Source organism: Parasteatoda tepidariorum, chromosome 1, assembly GCF_982258835.1.
Source record: "Parasteatoda tepidariorum strain Cologne lab strain chromosome 1, Ptep-v5.0, whole genome shotgun sequence".
NCBI classification, from domain to species: domain Eukaryota; kingdom Metazoa; phylum Arthropoda; class Arachnida; order Araneae; family Theridiidae; genus Parasteatoda; species Parasteatoda tepidariorum.
The window spans coordinates 38151511-38175242 of NC_141755.1; the positions used below are offsets into that span (position 1 = coordinate 38151511).

Below are 23732 nucleotides of genomic sequence, written 5' to 3' on the forward strand. Positions count from 1 at the left end.
TACTCCTACTCCGGTAAAACATGTTTTCAGGTTCTAATGCTATAAATAATGGTCTTAGTCATCGATAACGTGCACCGCAAATCGATAACGCTTAGGAACTTTTTAATGAACTAATCTATAAGCTTCTTCATAGCATTTTGGAAGCTTTCGCTGCACTAAAACAGTCTGTTCCATTTCTGTAAGGTACTTTGTTTCAAAGAATTTTAATTTTGAAAGCATTCAATCCACTTTTGCGCATCTTATGTTAACCTATTTGCTAAGAGTATTGATTTTTGATCTCTTTTTTGTATCCATAAAATCTTCTTTTTGCATCCATAGAATATTTATAATGGGTATATGATGTAACGCAATTTCTGTAAATGCAAGTAAATGACATTTGTTGTACAATATATAGCGCAACTTATCATCAAATTCTGAATTATTATTCATTCAGCCCATTTTTTATTTAACTGTGTACAGTACACATTTTTTTTTATCTGGACCACACTGTGAAACATTTCAGATAAAATTACAGTAAAAAGTACCGACACTATGGGTATTAATGAATTTTACAGCACTCAGAGAAATAACTCTCGTTTTTGACAATTCGGAAGTCATTTAGCTGTATTTCGTTAAGTTAGAGAATTACTTCATCATGAAATCAAGCAATTTCTGATAAAATGCGAACTTTCAAATATAAGACGAAAATATTTCCTCAACTCGAAACTTCATCACAGTGCATTGTTGGAGAAGATTAACTAGAATGATGAAACTAGGATGATGATTAGACGATCGAAAATCAAGTACCGAAAAAGGTCAAAAGTTCTGTCTGATTGTCAAGGATTAGGCCTTGAATCAGGAAGATCCTGGGATCGATTCCCGTTACGGGTTTGGGTGGGCACATAAAAGCGCTCACTATAAAGTGATTATTAGAAAAAATAAATAAATTAGGCATTTTTTTCTGAAAAAAAAATGGAGTAACAAAATTTTTCTTTAATTTTGACAAAATTTGTTTCCTTAAAGAAATGACGATAGTTTATTAAAAGCCGTGTTGGCTAAGGGGATAGATCATTAGCCTTCCCATAAGGTGAACTGAGTTCGAATCTCAGCGATGACTGGTCTATACGAATTCCGCACCCGTCTCGTACCAACCACAGTGCTGATGCACTATATTAGCAGTGGTCGACAGATCATGGCTTAGAGTCCCCTAGCCGTAACCTAGGTACGTGTTCACGTCTGGAAGAAAAGAAAAAAAAAGAAAAAAGTCCCCTAGCCGTCAGATTGACAGTGGGAGGTTCCTTATCCATGCAACGCAAATACATGTTAGTTAAAAAACCTTCCACGAAGGTAAATTTCACCCAATACTTGAACCAAGAGTTTCCTATTGTCTTCTGGATAGGGTTCGAAATTGCAAGGTCGAATTGCAAGTTGAATTTTAGTAAGTAAACCCAAAAATTATTACTGTAAACCCAAAAAATCGGGTCAGCTGTTCAATGACTGATATAAAATTTAAAAAAAAAATAGTTATTTAAATTTTCGCTCGGAACATATACTAGAAAGCGGTTTCATGCAAAATGAAGAAAGTTTCGCAATATTTGAGTAGTCATTTCTTACAGTGCGCAAAAAGTTCATACTTACTGAAAAATTTTACGGGAACAAAGAATCTTATATACCGTCCTTTCTTACAGTAGTATTTACAATAAATTCACTGAATCACTGTAATTAAATAAATACTACAGCAAGAATTACGGTATATAATTCTACGGTTAAAGTGCATTTAATGAATGATGCAGTCAAGGTGTCAACAATTTTTACAGCAAATTGAGACGGAAAGTTTTACAATGCCATGGAAAGTATTTTAAAACACCAAGAGGAATATTACTTATTTAAATATAACTCTGTGCATTCATGTTTAAAATTATTTTTTATTAAAACAATTAAATGAAATATATTTTTTTCTAGAATTAAAAATGTCTCACTTACGAAACAGATTTAGAAAGTCACAAAAATAATTGTTATCATAAATCTGACTGAAATGTAACCTCCCAGAATAGTTATTATAATAGCCTTCTTCGTTGTTGTTGTTAAAAGTACTTATAAATCTTGAGGCACAGGGAATTAAGACTTGAAGAAAGAAGTAATTTATTTTTGTGATTTTTTCAAGAAAGTTTACAGTATTTCAGGTTTAAAAACTAATTTACTTTTTGAGGTTGTCTTACCAAAGTATTTTCAACAGTTTTGAGGCTAGTTTTTATGCATGCTGAGTACTTCCTTTAAACATGAAATATGAATTCTAAAAAGTGATATTTTAGAGAATTTCTTTCATTCTTAAAGTTACATCTTATTTTCAAATATTTTTGTTCAAATATCAAGGATGTACAATGGATTATCTCGCAAGATAAAAATTTCATTTACCGCTGCATTATATCTCATAGTTAAGTTTTAAATTAATTTTTAAATTATTTAGGACAAATAAGTAATTAAAAAATTATGCATTTTTTCCAAAAAAAAGGGAATGATGAAATGTTTCTTTAATTTTGACAAGGATAATTACATATAATAAATGATACTAGGATTATGATGAATTAATGCTATTTCAAAAAATTTAAATCTGTAGATTCGGTACCGCATTTGAATATCTTTACGGTAAGAACGCAATAGATTACACACGGTCATTTTTTCTGCTTAAGACTGGTCGTTATTTTCAGTTTATAATCATCGTTAAACAGCAGAGCCAATCTTGGGTTTACACTTACTAATTGTTCAATTTCCTCGGCTTGTTTTTTTGAACCCAATCCAGAAGACGAGAGAACTTCTGGTATTGGGGAAAGTTTGCTTTCGTGAGGATTTTTTAATGGAACTAACTCGTATTTGCCTGACATGGAGGAAAAAAAAAACGGGAAATTCTCCTTCGGTTAGCCTGACGGCAAAAAAGCTCTGGCCCATGATCTGTCTACCTCTGAGGATACTTTACATCAGCATTGGGGTCAGTACGAGCCGGGTGCAGAATTCATAACGAATTTCGATTGCTGGGCTTTAAACCCTGTTCACTTCATTGACGTTTGTAAAAGACACAAAATTTTGACGGTCACTGCAAACTGAGCAATATTTGTTTACAACTTCATGTAGAACTTGTTCTCGGTGTATAAGGGAGCTATCCTACCAGCAAAATAACTTGCGTCCTCATTGTGCCAATATTCATGAATCTTGGCTCAGTAAGGATTCAAAGGGCCTTTGTTTTTCTGATATTGGCCCTATATAGAATTTTCCGATTCACCCGATCCTTCCACCACTTTACAACCAATATCGGTTCTCTATAGAACTATCAGATCCACCTGATATGTGAATCTGTATCCATTTTGTATCTGTTATTTAGCCGATGTACGTTCTACACCGAACAGACATTATGACCACCCTCCATTTATAACAATGGGCTCGCCCAGGTTTTCATGATTTCTCGCCCAGGAACAATGTTTTCATGGGGCACATTAGGACCCATAATCCTCATAAAACAATCCCTAACGTCTGTAAGCTACTTGAACATAGTTGCAGACCACGTTCACCCATTCATGGCAATAGTTTTTCCTGCGGGGGATGGTGTTTACCAACAGGATAATGCACCATGTCATAAGGGTCGAATCGTCATAGATTGGTTCGAGGAACATTCCAGTAACTTTCAAGTCATGTCTTGGCCCCCAAATTCACCTGACCCTAATCTAATAGTGCATTTGTGGTCCTGCTTGGAAAACCAAATTCGTGCTGCCAAGCTACCCCCTCGCAATGTGAGGGAATTGCAGGACCAGCTGGTGAGCGCTTGGTACCAGATACCTCAGACTACCTATCAGCACCTTGTGGAATCAATGCCACGGCGGGTGCTAGCAGTTTTGAGGGCTGAAGGTGGTCCCACATGTTATTAGCAGGGTGGTCATAATGTAGTGACTCTTTGGTGCATATTGGCCAATGCAGGCCTATATAGGCAATTCTAGGACCAATATTAAAAAATCCTGACATCCCAATCTTGGTCTCTTGGTGCATGTTCTTATAGGACCTCTATATCGAGCCAATTTTGAACCCTGCTGTATCCAAGGTAAAATTGCTGCTAGGGGACTAATGCATATTGCTTCAAGTATGTAGTAGTAATACATATAGTCTTATTTGCAAGAAATAAAGTTCGTTTCTTTGATGTTGCATTTTTAAATTTGATGAGTTTTATAAAAAGATTAGAAGTATGTCATAAAATAGCCTACTTACGATTAATAGATTTGCTACGGTAAATAGCGACTTCGGCTTACATTAGAGTGCTTTAAGAATATCTGATGATAGTGCAACCTTCCTCTGCTTTTATAAAAGAAAAAAAATATTACTAATATTTAGAGCTAATGAAAATACCAAAATAGGGTAAAATTGAGCACATCAGTATTGAATACCAATATTTGGTGTAACTTGGTTCAGAATTTTTAACAGTGTAGCATAGTCTAAGATTATTTGGATTGAATTACGCATATGAAGAATATCGAAATAACTATTTGTTTTACACAAACAATTCAACATAAGATGCAATCTTTATAATCTTAAAATAGTATAGTTATGCCTTACGATATACTATTTTTTCAAATAAAAAAATTCCAAATTTGATGTAACAAAATAATATTACAATTCTATCCTCGTGACATTCTATAAGCTATCGAATGACCTTTTGACGTTGATGCTTAAATCTGTTTTTCTTAACCGGTTATTAAGATTATTTTTAGTCTAAAAATATTTCATTTAGAAATTTATTCGTGCAGTTTTCCTTCCTAACATCTTCAAATACAACCAATCTTTGACAGCATAATCCTTCGTAATAAAAAGTTAAAGCAAAATACATGAAAAATTTAGGTAGCTAGTGAGAGTTGTAAAGTGAAATTAGCGACGCAGAAAATAATATGGTTATACAAATACTGGAAGTAAATATTTTCTCAAAATTCATTGGCTTATTATTAAGTTGAAGAAAAAATGGAAAAAAAAGAATTTTCTAAAGGAAAATAGGTAGAATTACGATCGCTATGAGCAATTAAGAAATTAATTGAAACATGGCAAAATTGACGATAGGGGATTCATTCATTTTGAACATTATCGCAAGGGTCTAAGCAAACAAAGGACGAATATCGCCGCTCGAAGTTTTTTGATACCTTCGGTTAACAAAATGACTCGGAGAAGGGTTATAAAATCTTAAGTGAACTTAAAACCTTTTTTAAATGCTTTATTTGTTGAATTACTGTCTATAAATTTGCGAGAAGTTTTAGAAATAGAAATTTATCTGAAGGTTATGGCTTTATATTTTCTTAAGTATTCGCAAAATACTGAAAGGAAACATAAATAAAGAAAAATTGTCGGTCTAATTGGAAAATAAAATCACGCTTCATCATACAGAGAATCTTTTAAATGAATAATTTTAAGTAAAAAAAAATAGAATAAGATTATAATTGAAAATCTGGAAAACATTGATAAACGGTTGTTTGGATTTTTTGCACTGAGAAAAAGATGAGGTGAAAATAACCAGAATATGGTAAAATTTACTGTGTTTCTAGCTCTATGAGAAGACCAAAAAGCTCGGTAATTTTTATCGAAGTGCTTTAGTCATAATAATGATAAATTTAACAATAAAATATTGTTTTTTAATATACGATAAAATTTGGTAATTGTGCATAAATTTGTTAATTTTTTCATGATACTTTAAAGCATAGCATAAAAATCATATAGCTAAACCATAGTATAGTGTTAATTTTGCCAAAATCGTTACCAAAGCGCTTCGATGAAAATAACTGTGTTCTCATTGAATCAGAAACACTGCAAATTTTACCATATTATTTTAGTTTTGACCAAATTTTTTACCTCAGTATATATAGGGAATAGTTTCAATAAGCTTAGTAAAGAAATTTACAAAGTTGATGAACAATTTCACGGAAAATATTTAGTGTCTATGATGAACATCATTTTAATCAAATTATTAAAGCAAAATTCTTTCTCAAATGCAAATTTTCTATCTGGAGTCAAATAAAAATTTCTCCGGCTCTAACTTTTGCCCAACTTCTGAGTAATAGTGAAAGTTTGCAATATTTTTATTAAAAACATTAAAAACTACATTTTGGAAAATGGCAGCAGTAAGTGTTTTTTTTTTTTTTTGCTTTCGTTTTTCTCCAGAACAAGATACATTTTCTCTTAATCTGAATAACGATTTATTCGAATCAAATTTTTTTAGGACAATAAACTTTTTTCCAGTTCAGAATATTTCAAAAAATGTTGGAATAGAAATATGTCGATTGGTAAAAAAATAATAATTACATCTAGAAATAATTACAGAAACAATAAAAAATTTATTTCATATTCCTCTATTACAATTCTTTAATTTCATAATGCCATGAAGTAAACGGTTTCCAGATTATTGTCAAAAGAATCTTCATCTTTAATTTGAAACAATAATTGCTGAAAAATATATTCAGAAACGGATATTTTTATTTTTAAATATTCCCATTATGAAATATGTATAGCCTTTATACGCAATAAAAACGGCATGCTCCTTTAAAAATAATTTCATTGTTAGACTAGTTAAATGAAAGTTTGAGGAATTAAGTAACTATAGATTAATTATTATATTATAACTATGATTAGTTAAATATAATTTAAAATAAATAATATTTTGCATACAATTACTACCATGGTATTCAATGAATTGGTATTTACAACCAGAATTAATAAAATTTAATAAAACTATAAACAGCTTGAGAAACAGTAAAATGAAATTAAAATTGAGTAAATTTTCCTAAAAGTTACAAATTAATTTTTTTTAAAAACCATCTGTAACTATCTAAAAAATAACCAGTCAAATAGAATTAAAATATTTTTTTTCTAGAACTAGTAAAATAATTGAATGAAGAATAGAAATTTTCTTGATTAATTCATAAAGTGAAAATTAATAAGAAAAATTGTTGAAGCTAGTGACAACGAATCAAAAAAAATCCAAGTAAATTGTCCAGATAAATTATGAAACTCGTCCATTTAATATATTATTGATAAAAACTTAAGTATTAAATTATTTAAGACAGATTAAAAAAATAATAAATAATAATGAAATAAAACATGTAAAATTCATTCTAAAGTCGATTACCGATGTCAAAAGGAACATTTGACTTTGCAAACAATAAACTTTTAACAAACCAATTAAATAAAGCTTAAAGAAGGCATCAATATTTTTTATCACACATATATTGAGGTGCAGGGTAGTGATAAAACGATCTTACAAAGTCGACGGGGAATCCATTTAGAAGATGTGGAAGAGGAATTTTTCACCAGGGAGGGAAATAAAAAGGGGGTCTGGGAAATCTTTTGAAAACGGGCGTCATTAGGGAACAGTTTCGATTCATCCCAACGTTCGTGGCCGAAATCCAACTTTTGAAGGTCAAACGTAAATATTGGGAATGACCTTGAGAGTGATTCTCCCCATCCTACTATTTCTTCCATCAGTCATCTTAGGGATGAGTCGGAAGATGTTAGGAATGATTGAACTACCCGTACCCTTTTCCTCCATGTATTGACTAATGTTCAAATTTAATTATGTGGAAAAAGGTTTTAATCTCCGAAAGTAGTGCAATAAATTCGTAAAAGAATAACAGTAAACTAATTAGTGATAAAACTAATTTCAAAATATATTATTGTTTGTATCATTATTTGTCTTGTAACGAAAAATTAGGAATAATTAACACTAAGTATAGCTGTAAGAAATTAGCTGAATAGTCTAACTATGCAGCTCATTAGTTCGCCGAGACAATTTTTAGTGTTTATGGAATGCTTCGAAATATCAAAGCACAATATGCAATTCCAAAATCAATTAAAGATAATATAAGATTGCATCAGCCACATCTACATTTCATAGTACCCGATGGAGTAATTCTAATGAGATAAGCATCTGCAGTTTAAGTAAGAGACATTTTACTTCATGTTAATTACTTACCAAACAATTTTTTATCACCTTTGTTGCACGGTTAATGGATAAATAATAATTTATTTGTAGGATAAATTTGGAAATCATGCTCAAAAAGTAGTCTGAACTCGTATATGTGCTTCAAACCTATATTAAAATAGTTCGAATAGGGTAAACTAACCAGTGATGGAACAATTAAGCTTCGCTTGCCTTTTAAAAGATCATATTAATTTCAAAATTCGTAATTTTAGTTAAATGACAGTGTCAACATATTTGTTACTAATTGCAAATTATGTAAAAAAATTGTAGAGAACTTACATAATATTCTTTTAAAGTTTCGGAGGTTCAAATAACAAGTAGTAAGAAGACCGAGTGAAGGAACAGCTCTTACCAGTGAATGAACAGCCAGTAAAGGAACACTTAATTTTGGTTATTTCTTAATGCTCTTTATGAATTTATAAGCCATACAAATATTTAAAAACAAGCCTATTCTTGAAATTAATACTTAATTTAATAATTAATACATATAAATACTTGGAAAATGTTAACTTTTCTTGTAATCATAAATTGAAAATTAAAGTGTCAACATATTAGCACATACTGTTCATTCACTGGGAAATCTATGCCCAGTAAAGGAACATGCCTGTTCCCTCACTGGTTAGAAGTTGTTCTTCGTATTTTTAAAATACTTTTGATGCGGAACATCACTAAACGTACTAGAAAATTTAAGTTTATCTTTTATTTTCATTAACTTAGAAAAAAACCCAGTAAAGGAACACTTGTTCCTTCATTGGTTTTTCATCGTTTGGTGATCCAGTGAATAAATTACAAAATAATCTCAGTACTTTATTATGCTATGATGCTTAAAAAAAATAAAACGTAACTTCAATAACTATATTTTGAATTCTCCTTTTCACAGTGAGAAAAATAAAATTATTAAATGCAATTAATTCCACTTCAAACATATAAATACAAACACTCACCTTATAATTTTTTCAAGGAAACAAGGTGTTGCAGAGATAATAACAAATTCAAGAATTTTTCCAGAGAAGTCTATTTGACCAGGTAATCCAAAACATTGCTGACTACCTATTGCTTCGTAGTAAGCTATTGTTACCAATCAATCTAAATAAAAACTTTCAAATTCTTATTTTTAATCAATATATATGAAATGTTCCTTCACTGGTTGGTTTACCCTATAATCTGAATCTACAGTGTGCCAAAAGTGAACCAAGATGAATAACTTTTGACTTAATGATTGGATATTCACTATGTAGGACACATTTTTAATGATTTCAAAGGGTGACCTCAAAAAATCTTAAAAATTAATGCACACGTTATTTTGAGTTATGAAATCAGACACAAAAACACTTTTTTCTGCAAAAACATACCTTTTATTTAAAAATGGATTCGAATTTTTGACCCCAAATTATAGGGGTAGCCGCAATCTGAGAAATATGGTCCCCATAGTGTGGTTAAGAGAGCGACCCAAAGTTGGAACTCTTTAATGTTTTGCTGTGTAAAATTACGTACTTTAAAATGATGTAAAGATTTGTATACCTTACGATTCAAAATTTATTTGACTATTATTTAATAAAAAATAAATATTTAGTAAAATATATTTTTTGGATGAATTTATCTTTGCATAAACGAATTTATTGAATGGAAAAATTATTCATTTTTCTTACAAATTTCTCTAAGTATGGAGAAATATGCATTAAGTAAAATTGAAGTTAAGGAGTTCAAACTTTGACAAGCTCTCCTTCCTAAACTATTGCAACCATATTTTCCAGAGTGCAGCTACCCCCTATAACTTGGGGGTTAGAAATCTGAATGAGTTGAAAAACAGGCACGTTTATTCAGGTAAAGTACGTTTTTGTGTCTGATTTCGCAACTTAAAATATCATCTCCACTAATTAATTAGCATATCTGGGGTTATCCCCTCGAATAATTAAGGAGTCCTAGAATGTAAAGTTCCGATCAAAAAATCAAAAGTTATTCAGGGTGGTCCGCTTCATTTTGGGCACACAGTACAATTTATAATAAAATATAAACATATTTTATGACAAAATAATTGAAACATGTTTATATTGACGTAAAAAGGCACTTTCACTGATAAAATTGTACTTTTTAAACAATAAAGTTGGTGGAAGAAATACTAAACGAATTAGAAAATGTTTCCTTAATGATCGTCGATATAACTATTACAACAGTTTTAAATTTGGTCCTAAGCATATTTTAATGTGTTATCATTTACTTCATAACTTATGCAGAATTAAATCAAACTACAGTTAAAGCTTTAATAAAAGTAAAATAAATTAAAAATAAAGAAATTGTGATCGCTTAATTACGATCACTGGTTACCCATTGGTCAAATGCTTTTTTTTTCTGGTCTGACTCCTATGAAAGCCCCACCATTTCAAAACATGGGTTGCAAAAACTATCTCAATTGATGCTTGCCGTCAGATTGGTTTTCAAATCCTGGCTATATACGTGTTTCAAGGCGTCACAAAATATTTTTCCTTCTTAAGTATTCATATTTATATTAAAATCAACGACATGACATTAATTATAAGTTAATAATGAAAAGAATATAAAAATACTTTAAATTATTATTATGGAAAGAGATTAAGAGAGACTTCTGGTGAAAATAAAAATAAAAAGGAATTCCAAAAAAATATGAAATAGCAGCGATCGCCATAGCAACGCATGCAATGACGACGCATGCGCACTGTTTACTATTACTCTTGAACACAGCTGAAAAGTGTGATGACGTCCAAGTAAGATGCGCACGCCATCAAACCCAAAACAACACCCATTTTGCTAATGGGAAGTATATCTTTCGATTGATTATTCGTTTTAAGTTATTGAACTGAAATATTGAAATGATTTAGGTACAACTGTAGAAGTTACAGCATAATATGTCTAATGCAGGGCTTGACACATGACGCCTGAGACATGCATGGACAAGTGAGCTTGTATACTCTGTTGATCAATAGATTTACTATTTCCTATCAAAACATTTCTATCAAGAACTGTCCTTTAAACTGATTAATTAGAATAATTTGTTTAAATTATGTAAGAAACAAAATAATGGTACTTATAATATAAATAGTTGAAATTTCACATTACTTAGCTGTATTAATTTTTAGTGAAGATTCTAAAGGGTTGTTGAAAATTTTCGAACATATAAATATAAGCGTAGGATTAGCAGAAAAAGAATATGCTTAAGATTAAGATGACCGCAGAATTTCAGTTTCCTTCTTGAAAACACATGAGGGGTCACACGAGGGTAGGTTGACAAAAAGAGGGGCTAGACTAGCTCTTGAGACTGCTGAAAAATGATGGAGAAGCATCTTCCAAACAAGATATTGATGCATTATAGTTATTACCGCGAATGACCTAAATCAAGAGAATGTCGACTTTCACCGGTGAATGTCATCAATCACATAGTTGCTTTAGTGAATGTTCGAAATATTAATTATATCCGATTTGATAGTAATTTAATCGTTGATATTATTTCATTTATTTGATGTTTTAATACCTGCTGAGGATAGATTAGGAGAAGCAACAGTGTTCGAAGTACCGGGCAAATAAAAATCGGGCAGACACTGAAATTTAAAAAAACATCAGTGTATGCTATACCAGGCAAATGTATACCTGGAAGTGGCATTGGACCTTAAAAACATCAGTGTAGGGTATACGGGGCAGTGGCACTTAACTAGACCTAGTATATATTTCGGACATTTAACCAAAGCCACAATGAGATTGTAAACAATCACCGGTGAAGGTCAACAACCACCAATTTCGGTTATTCCCAGAAGCATAGTTTTTCAAAAACCAATTATACTTATTGATTATTGATCACAAAACTTTAAAAGTAATTTACCAAGCATTGTCCAAATATTGACACACTCTCCTGACCAAACTATGGGGACCATATTTTCCAAATTGAGGCTACACTCTATATTTTGGGTGTAAAAATTCAAACCCTTTAATAAAAGGTATTTTTATCCAAAGAAAGTACGTTTTTGTGTCTGATTTAGTATCTTAAATAATAATCTGCACGAATTATTGAGCATATTTGAGGTCACCCCTTAAACCTTTAAACCTCAAGGGTTAAACACTCAAACCCTTGCGTGTTAGAGCGTAAAAGTCCGATCATTAGGTAAAAAGTTATTCAAGCGGGTTCGTTTTTTATTTTGCGTATTGTACTATAACCCAAAAAAATGTATTAAATTAAGCTTAAAACAATTGCAGCAAAATTTATTAATATATCATTCCTTTTTATACGCTTCTACTGTGTTTTACCGCCTAAAGAAAACTTTTGCAAGAAATTATAAGTCTTCGGATAAGAGGCAATTCGATAATATCAAATAAAGAACCTAGATAGAAATATCATTATTTCAAGAAAAAAAAAATTCTTTCGTTGATAATTTAAAACTTTCATGATGCTTGTAACTGTTTAGTAGATTTTGAACTATTTTCTCAGTGCAAAAGTGCTAAAACTTTAATTTATATTTGAGAAAATAAACTGAAATAAAACCAGTTTTTGAAATACATTGTCACCTTGTGGTACTTAAAAGCAACGTTCTTCTTTGTACTCAGTTTATAACTAAAAGAATTATTCTTATATTTCCTTACCCCTCGTCTGAGGATAAAAATCACTCTTTGTATTATGACATTTTTAAAGTAATAGAAATTGGTGAATTTTCTTCGTAAAAGTTTTGAAAAGTTTATATTTTTTGTTTCTGTTAGATTGTTATTTATCACGAAACGATAACAAAATAGTTTTATGAATAACCGATTTATAACTTTTTTTTAAAAACTTCATTCACTTCATAATCACTTCATTTTTTAAAAACTTCATTCACTTCATTCATTCATTGCATTGACGAAAGTGAGTTTATGCCTCATATTCCACCAATGTCATGCAGCTGAAGATCTCTCAAATTTTCTAAAACAGAGATATCTATCATGTTCCTTATATCTCAATGTTAAAGTGCATTTAGTTTGCCTGCGGTAGCCAAGGTCGTACTGACAAGGAATGTTGTAAATGCCCCATCGATCATCAAAGCTAATAGGATCTTAAAGAGACTTAAATTTTATTTTGTTTATAGGCCTGAAAATGAATTTAAAAGCAAAACTGTGGAAGACAGTAATATTTTATAACAAATGGTAGAATAAAACGGCAACTTAACAAGTTCTCTTCAAGGATTCGAAGAAGAGGAACGTTTAAATCTAGTAAATTTAGCAAGTGATGAATTAACTATAGAAAGATTAAATCTATGAATAGTAGCAAGTTAGCGGAGGAAGTTAAGTTCGGAATTTTAAAAGAAGAATTAGAGCAAATGTTAAAAGCATGGAAAATAAAAGTAGGAAATGCAGACATTTTCTGATAATTTGTGTCCTTAGAATTAACAAGAGAGAGCAAAAACACCGAAAAATGTTTGCGATAAACAGAGAGGGAAAAATGATTAGGGAGTAAATGATTACAAGAGCATCCATAAAAGATGGAATAAAATTACTTTTCGTGTCGAAAGCAATATGAATGTTAGGATCAACATGAGTTGAGTACAAAAAGTAGCTCTTGAGTATCAGAATCACAGTCCACTAAGACAAACGCATCATCAACACATATTTTCCATCAGGCGAATGTGAACAATTGCACTTATAAACATTTATAGCTTATTAATATTCATTTAGAACTTGTTTATGAGAGAAGCAGCGTAAAAATAAATATCACGACGGATATGCACTTTTTAAGATTGATCTTTGCAAGATTTCTTACAGTTTAGATTTTTACAATAACTCATTTATAGCTTATTTTTGAGAGAAGCAATGTATCAATGACTATCATAGCTTGAGTAAAGTTTTTATCATTTAACTAATAAGAAATACCTCAGCATTAGATGTTTTCAAATATAACTTACTAATATACTTAACTTATTAATTATACTTAATTTAATTAATTTTATTTTTGCATTTATAAATATTTTTGAGAGAAGTATTGCAACAGTGACAATCACGTTTTATTTACAATTTTCGCTGATGTACATACATAGAAAATCCCTTACAGTTTAGATGTTTTCTAAAACTAAGGACAGCTAAATTGGTAAGCAGCCTTAGAAGTTTTCTATTAACTCTATCTGCAATTTTTTCATTACGATTAATTATTGCTTTGCTGTTTGCTTCACTTTGCATGAAGCGCCCAAATGGTTTGATATCTAAATAATCTTCCTTTTAATTAAACAATGATTATTTTTTCCTTCTCAGTAGTGCCATTGTTTAATAATTTATTTATAAAAAGTTCTAACAGCATTATTTTCTTTAAATCTAGATGGTTTTTTAAAATAAAAATAGAGGAATGTATTCTTTGAATGAACTCTAAAGAAAAGTAAAGAGATCAAAAAAAAAAATAATTCTGAATAGAATAAAAAAAGATAAATATAAAAATTTTATATTTATCTTCTTTGTCTTTTATCTATTATCTTATCTTTTATATATATACATATATATATATATATATATATATATATATATATATATATATATATATATACAAATATTAAGCGTTAAAAATAATTTTGACATAAGCTCACACGATTATTTCCGCAATAAAGAGTGCTTTCCAATAATGTATAACGATAGCGAAAGCAAAATTTTATCAATAACAATAGTGTGAGTTGTACCAAAAAAATTGAAACGAAAATAGATCAAATTGAGTAAAAATTGCGAAATGAAACATATCAAGCAAAAAAATAGAAAATGAAATTGTAATAAAATTCAATTTAAAACACAAAACTTAATAAATAAAGAAAGTAGCAAATTAATGTACCTACACTTAACCGCATCTTTCAGAAATGATAAAAAATTATTTTTGCAACAAGTTTGCCAGATTAGAAAATATGAAAATTGAAGCATAAATAGAGGATATTGGGTTAATTTTATGGGAAGTACAGAGGAGAGTTTGATTTGTTAGTTACCTTGGAATTACCCGGAAATGGACAGGTGCAAAGTTATAATATTACACAGGATAATTCAAAGTTAATGATATAATTTTCATTGCGCCATATATATACATATATACATATCATAATTAGGCAATGCAAATGGTAAAAAGTGAACTATTACTTCCAAATACACACCGTCAAAAGATGAAATATCGTTGCATTTACTTGGCATATTTATAACGATATTCATTTAATTTGTTGAAAGATTTTTAACAGTTAAACTGATAACTGAATGAAAATAAATCCATGATTTTATCATGAGTTTTGAAGAAATAATCTAAAGTGTTTAGTGCATGGATTTGTAAACTGTGAAATGTAATTAATGCTTTTGTGCTTACAATAAAAAATGATAAAAAGCTCAAAATAACTTAATTTAAAAATTGAGAACATGAGTTTTAAGAAAAACTCATTGTTTAATCTAATTTTGTGATAAAATATTTTTAGCTGTTGGCAAAGTTACTATTTATTTAAAAATGTTTTGTTAACTTATTTAATATAGAATACATGTCCTACAACTGCAACTACAAATAAAATTATACACGATTTCCTTTTGCAAATAAATACTAAGTAAAATAAGTTTTGTTTTTCTTCTTCCTTATTATGATTCTCAAAACTTCAATATTAGGATTGTTCATTCAAAATTAAACTCAGAGTGTTTTAATTAAAACACTTTTAATTTAAAACTTAATTGTCTATCGATTGAATTTGTAATTTCGAGAAATCAATTTACAGTCTCCAAATTCATTTGCCCGTGGCGGCATTCCAAGTTGAATTAGTGATTTTCTTATCGAACAATATAGTTTTACTCTAAGTGCTTTAAAATAGTTAACTAGAACTTAAAATCTGTTCCAAAACTTTAAGTCTTTGGTCGAGAAATTGATACATGAAAGCTCTTTATTCAATGATATCTTTCAAGTGCCAATATATACTACTAACATTCCTCTTTGTTATACTTTCTAGTATGTTGCAGTATTTATTTAACTATTAACTTGCTATTATTTATTTAACTATAAATGAAAGTTAAATAAATAATCATACGAAATTAAAACGGCAAGATATTACATGATTAAAAATTTCATTCGCTTCAAAAATATATAAATAGTAAATAACAGTAGACATGTTTCAAGCTCTCAAAAACTGTAACCCATTTTCAAGACTTGCCAGACTTGGATGAGAAGAAGCAACAGTTATTTGAACTATTGCCAACGAAAAATTAAAAAAAAGAGTGAACAAAACTAGAAAAACCACTGTAGCCGAGAGAGAAAATAAAAGAAAAACAGGACAAGAAAAAAAAAATACACAGCAGACGAGGGGGTTCTTGATTTGCCCCTCTCCGCAGTATGCTCTGTCCGCCTTTATGCTCTCAGTTTTTCTTGTTCCGTTTTTCCCCTTTTATCCATTTTCATATTGTAAATCACTATTGTTTCTTTTCCTTCAAGTCTGGCAAGTCTTGAAAGCAGGCACATGTTTTAAAACGCTTGAAACACGTCGACTGTTACTTCCTATTTATATACTTTTGAAGAGAATGAAGTTTATAATCAGGTACTATAAACAAAAGTCTTATGATAAAAGCTGTTGGTGGTGTTGTAGGAACCAATGCAGATCATTTGTAATGGTATGATATATCTTAAATTAAAAAGTCTGTGATGAAGTGAAAGTATGTTTGTGGAGTAATGATCGCCAAATTAAGTGATTAAGTATGAATTTTCCTGGCACTTTTCGAATAGCTGTGCAAAAATTAATTCAAATTTTCTTTTTAATTTTTTTCATTTTATTAAATTTAACTTTTAAGTGTTTAAGAATTATATAAAAAAGGAAAATAAATAAAAAAAAAGTTCGTGAAAGTCTGCATTTTGAGTCGACTTTTTGTTTGCACCCAGCTAACTAAAAAGTATCATTTTAATTCTGGGATCATTTCATTGGAACCATATTTATGATAATAAACAAATTTTCGGGATGTTTTCAATGAATCGAATTTGATATTAAATTCTGTCACTAAATAAAAAAAACTACTTTTTGGTTAATCAGGCTCAAAGAAATTCAACTATTTAAAAAAAAAAATTTCTTTACTATATTTATTCATTTTTATTTCATTTTTTTTTAAATTTTATTTTTACGCGTTTGAAAAATCAATGAAATAAAAAATAAATTAATAAAAAAATAGTTAATGGAGATCTAAATTATTTGGTTACTTTTCACTTACACCTGAGCCAGGTGCAAGACTATTTTCTATTTATTTATTTTTCGCTCATAATCGAAAAGTATCAAAATCAAAACGAATCGAAAAGTATCAAAAATCGAATCGATGGCTAATCAAAAAGTATCAAAAAAATGATGACGAAAAAATCGTGTGGTTTTGGAGGCGATACCATTTACAGACCAAAACTAAATTTTTATGTTATGTTTAGTTCAGTTATGTCAGTTAGAATAATCAAGTTAGAAACTCCTTCATGAAGGCAAATTTCTCCCATTTCCCCAATACTTTATGCAGGAGTTCCCTTGTCGTCTGGATTGGGTTCAAAATTACAAAGCTATGGAGTTGAACATCAGTAGTCGTAAGCCCAATAATACAATAATAAGGTTGGCTGTTCAACGACGGTTATAAAATTATAAAAATATAAAAAATCAAATTTGGAATGTAATTTTTTAGCAAATAAATTATGTGAATATGAGATTACCAAATTCCAAATAAATCTTTTTCAATTTTCAATTCATTAATTTTATTTTAAACTAAAATTTTTGATTGCTCTAAACCTATTAATTTATATACTTGTTACTTTCTTTAAAAAAAAGTACTACGTATTTAAGATAGAAGTGCTTAAAAAAGTATAACTAAGTTTTATTTACCATCATATAATTTTGTTCATATAAAGTGAAAAATATATAGCGAAAACCCTACATTATAATCATTCGTGAAATGACTAACTGTCAACGGTAAAATACCTAAGTTTGATGAAGCAATATTGCCCAAAGTTTATGAAGTTAAATCATGTACTGAGAATAAAAGTATGCACAAATCTATCACAATATGGTAAAATTTAATGTGTTTCTAGCTCGATGATCGACTATGAGGTATATATATATAAGTTCAAAATGAAGATAAAACAAAAAAAAAATTATAGACATATGGAAAAGGGGGAAAATAATAAGTAAAAAAATAACAAACAGTTCAAAAAAAAAAAAAAGGGATGAAATTTTATTTAAAAAAACCGGGAAAAAAAGATATAATCTTTTCATCAGCCCACACGATTATATCCGCAAAAGAGAGTGCTTTCTGGTATTGTATCAATATAGCCAAAGCAGAATATATTAATACAATAGTGTGAGGAGCACTCAAAAAATGTTTTACAAAAATTACAACAAATATGATAGAACACAATAAGTAAAAATGACATGTAAAAACAGAAAATAAAATAAAAGAAAAAGAAAAAAAAAACAGTATAAAACATAAGACTATAAAGCGAGTAGCGAAATCAGATGTACTTACATGGATGGAAAATTTTTCAAGAATGATTTAAAAATATTTTCGCAACAAGATTGCCAAATTACAAATTATGAAAACAAAAGCGCAAATTGAGTGTTACTAGAGGGTTTTAAAGTGCCGTTCTTACTGCACTGCTGAAGTGATTTGTTATTCTGTGTATTGATTTGTTAGCTACAAGGATGAACCCGAAATGGATGTGCGCAAGGTAATATTATGCTGGATAATTTAAAAAAGTTGACCATAAATAGTTTTAGAAAATAGATGTTTTATTTAAGAAAAAATATAAAATGGAAAAGAGAAACATAAATTGCCTGCTTTGCAAATAATTTTAGCCACGGATTTGCCCGAAATGGATTTGCACATGGAAAAATTTTATAAATTATCAAAGAAAAAGAAATTTAATAGATAATTTTAACACGGATTTGCCCGAAATGGATTTGCACATGGAAAAATTAACAAAGGAAGAAAATTTTAGTTGATAATTTTAGCCACGGATTTGCCCGAAATGGATTTGCACATGGAAAAATTTTATAAATTAATAAAGAAATTTTTAGTAAATAATTTTACCCATGGATTTGCCCGAAATGGATTTGCACATGAAAAAATTGTATAAATTAATAAAGAAATTTTTAGTAGATAATTTTTGAGAGCTCCTCATACTGTATTAATATATTTTGCTTTGGTTATATTGATACAATATCAGAAAGCACTCTTTTTTGCGGATATAATCGTGTGGGCTGATGAAAAGATTATATCTTTTTATTCCTGGTTTTTTCAAATAAAATTTCATTTTTTTTTTTCTTAACGTTCATCGTGTTTTCTTGTATTTTTATATATATATATATATATATATATATATATATATATATATATATATATATATATATATATATATATATATATATATATATATATATATATATATATATATATATATATATATATATATATATATATATATATATATATATATTTATATATATATATATATATATATATATATATATATATATATATATATATATATATATATATATATATATATATATATATTATATATATATATATATATATACGAGTTATTAACTCTTGAAATATTGAAGAAGAAACGACAGTGAGTATATAGTCTAATATTTGTCTCATAAAATTTTTTTTTACTTCGGCAACTGTAGTCAGATTGATAATCTACATATGAAATTTAAATTCACATATGATTTTTTTGCTATAATATGTTTCAATACAAGCAGAAATTTGCAAGCCAATTAAATTAGAACTTCCAGACTATCCAAATAGAGCAGCACCTTTTGTATCTCTGGGCATATCGCATGTTTGAAATAACAGTCATATATTTGAGCCAACTTTATATCAGCCAACTTTTTTATTTATTACTAAATTAAGAAAATGCATATTGTATCTTAAATACGTAAAGATTAGAAATTTTGTCCGTTTAATTAGTCTTAAAGTTTCTTACTTATGAAATTTTCCATTTTATGAGCAAAATAAATGTTATGACTTGTTTTATTCTGAAAAATTTGATCCTAAATATAAAATAATACTGAAAAAACTTAAAAATTAACAGCAAATATGCTGAAATCCACTCACGGAAAACAGAAAAAGTCTTCAAAACTATCCGTGGAATCGTCTTCAAATTAAAATATGTCATTTAAAGTCCCAACATCAAGTGCAAAGTTTTCTATAGTTTTATCTTTAAAGCAACTTTTTCAAATTCAAATTTTTTATTTTTGTGCGCAATATTTCTCGACTTATTCTAATAAAAATATTATTATTAAACTTGGTAGGTTTGAGTATAACATGTTGCCTAAATTCATACCAGTATATAAGTATAAGTAAATATTTTATAATTTTCAGTCGAAATAAAAAAAATTTATTTATAAAATTCAAGGAATCAAAGATTTTTAAAATTTAAAATATATATATATTTTTATGTTTCAAATTTATTTGAAATTTGAGTATATAGTTCTATACAGTGCATATTTGACTACCTATAAAACGTTGTTTCAAGTCATTAGCGTGGTTTATGACCATTACCGCTTGTGCAAGATGTCATAAAATCTTTTTCTTCGTCAAATTTTAATTCTACTTATAATCAAATTATAAACGCTTCTTGCTTTGCTCAAAAAAATATTTACTTTAATTATTGCGTGCATTTGTAAGAGACCCTGGTGAAAACAATCCATAACTCTAAGTTTAAGTTCAGATAAGTTATTTAAAGTTAAAAAAGAGTGATCAGTACGTAAGAAAATAAACTGACCATCCCAAATTGACTCCCATGGAATTTAAAAATACGTCTTTTTTAAGATCTGATTTGAAAGTTATTCAGAGTGGTCCGTTTGTTTCAATTTTGCACAATATACATTAATGCTTTCTCGATGAAATAAAAAAAATCTAGATCCCTTAAATCAATGTAAAAGGAACAAACATAAATTAATACGTAATTTCTTACAGCATTCATTATAACAAGAATAATGAATGTTAATACTTAGTTCTTCCAAACCCATGCTTCGAATTTAATATCATTACTTTTTTTAGGATTAGAGGAAGAAGTATGAAAATTGATTTTGAAATTGAATGAAGTTTTTAGAAATGCTATTAAACAAAATTGTAACTATATTAAAAGTTTTTTCTAAAAAAATTTACAAATTTTATTCGGTTACAGGTCAGAGACACTAACTGTTTTAGATAAAGAAAAATTATATATATATATTGAACTAAAATATGCATTCTATGTTACCGATCACGTTCATTACTCTAAGTTAATAATAAAAAATATCGTATTAATACATTAAATTAAAAAATAGAATGTAACATTTACTGTAAAAAAAGATTACTATACAACAGAATATATCTCGTTGTAATATCAATTTTAGGAACGCAAATATAAGTTAAAAGATCGATCATATATAATGTAAATAATAAATAATATCAATCTTAAGCACGCTATCTAAGTAAAAAGTAATATCATACATACTATAAATAATAAGCAATATCATATTTAAGCACGCTATGTAACTATACATAGTTATGTAAAATAAAGTAAAAGACTTAGTTGAAAAAGTTTTTTATAAAACTTCGTTAAACTTTAAAACAAAACAATCTATGCTTAAAATACCGAATCTCTTAAAACCACAATATTTTAGTTATGAAAATATTTTGTTTTAATTTTAAAAATAAAATGCTGAAAATAATCCACATTACAATCTCTGCTAATCTAATATTTTCCAATATTATCAAGAAATAAATAAGTAAATATATTTCTTCGGTAAGCTAAAACTAATTATTTTTATTAAATTCACAATCAATATTTAGTTTTTTATTAATTTAAATATTTTGCTTAATCAAAATCTAACATAAATATTTTTATTAAGTGTGCAATTTTCACTCAAGTTAAGGTTTCATACATTGAATTTTTAAAATCAGGATAGAAATAAAAAAGATTAAGAATTGAAAATAAGATAATCACAAACCAACAAATAGTTCTTCGATGCTTTCTCAGAAAAAAAACAGTCGAAGAACTATTTTGTCACATTCCAAAGTTATTAAAGTTACATCTGGTGTTTTAATTTTTATAAGACTTTAACCCAAGAACTTGAACAATTACCTATTTCCCAATCAAGTAAATTTTAAAAAAATATGAATTATCAAAATTTTGGTAAAGTTGCACAAAAAATATTTTTGTTTATTAAAAAACAAGACTGAACTAAGCTGTTAAATATATTTCTTGACCTGTCAAAATAATTATCTCAAATAATCAATTAAGCAAAAGTTTTTTTAATTAACTTTTACTAATTAACTTTAACTATTTTACAAATTATAAAATTCTATAAAAATAATGTAAAACATTTGACATTTTACAAGGTATAAAATTAATGTAAAACATTTTTTGTCGCTTTTATCTTGTTTTTCTTCTTTTGAAAAAGTGAAACAGGAAAATAACCAGTAAAAAAAAAAGGATTTTGTAAAATATTTAAAAAGATTTAGTAATTTCTCGCAAAAATTTATGATTTTAAACAATCAATTATGCAAAAGTTTTCAATTTTTAATTGACTTTTGCAGCTATTTTAACACAATATAAAATGCTAAAAAAATAATATAAACTATTTTAGAAAATGTTCCCTAATTTTGTTTTATTCTATTTTTTCTTTAAAAAAAGAAGCAGAAAAGAAATAGGAAATGGTCAGTTAAGAAAAGGATCTTGTGAACAATATGAAAAAGTTTAGTAAATAATCATAAAAAATTTATGTTCTGGAACAATCAGTTAAGAAAAAGTTTTCCATGTAACTTTTGAAACTAGTTTCACACAATACAAAATGCTAAAAAATTAATGCAATTAATTTTTAAAAATATTCCATATTTTCGATTCCATCTATTTTTCTTAAAAAAATAACTAGTCAAGACAAAAACCTTGTAAACTATTTGAAAAAGAATTTGTAATTTCTCACAAAAAATATATGATCTCGAACAATCTATTACGCAAAAGTTCTTCAATTAACTTTTGCAACTATTTTAACACAATATAAAATTCTAAAAAAGTAATGCAAACGAAATTAAATACTATTCCATATCTTCGCTTGCATATTTTATACTTTTGAAAAAAGAGAAACGGGAAAATTACCAGCCGAGAAAAGGATCTTGCAAACTTCTGCAGAAGAATCTTAGGAGGAAACGTTCGATCCGTTAGAAGCCACAGCTGTGAAAGCTCTCCAAATGCTCTTGTCGAAGTGCCTCTTGCAAAGTGCTGACTTCGACTGCTCCGGTTGTTATAGTGTGTCGCTTCGGTTCCGGAAACCGTCTGCTAGATATTATTTTGTTTGTGAGTGTTCCCCCACACCTTCTCCCCTGCACATTTATAAGTCTACACTCTCTTCTCAGTTTCCAATCAGGAAGCAAAACAGAATTGCGCATGCTTCATCTTCTTTCCATCAAAGGCCTAGGGATGCCTCCCACCTGTTAGTAAAGTCCTGGAAACAGGAGATGAGGCTGATAAATTTCTGCATTACTTTTTGTTTGCAAGATAATATGGTAACGGCAAAAATAGTAATAATATCAAATATTTTGTTTTACGTCAGTAGAAAGCAAAGGTGCATAGCTACAGCTAAAAAAAATAAGTTTGGATAGTAAAATATTTGCGTTATCTAATAATAAGCTTATAATGATAAAAAATAATTGTTTGCGTGTGTGTCTCTTTCTCTCTATTCTTCCTCCAAAACCATTTAATCTGAGGTTTCGAAGCTTGGACAGCGAGTATAAGGGGGAATTTTAGCTCTCGATTCAATTA

General features: G+C 28.6%; 1 protein-coding gene across 2 annotated transcripts in view; it reads right to left on the reverse strand.

Moving 5' to 3' along the window:
* LOC107441265 (G protein-coupled receptor dmsr-1-like) overlaps positions 1-23282 on the reverse strand; it is an 85519-nt gene extending 62237 nt beyond the window's left edge. For both annotated transcript variants that reach the window (XM_016054464.4, XM_087161948.1), the window contains exon 1: positions 23070-23282. The gene's annotated coding sequence lies outside the window, so the exon portion shown is untranslated. The remainder of the gene's footprint in view (positions 1-23069) is intronic.
* Between the last annotated feature and the right edge of the window lie 450 nt (positions 23283-23732).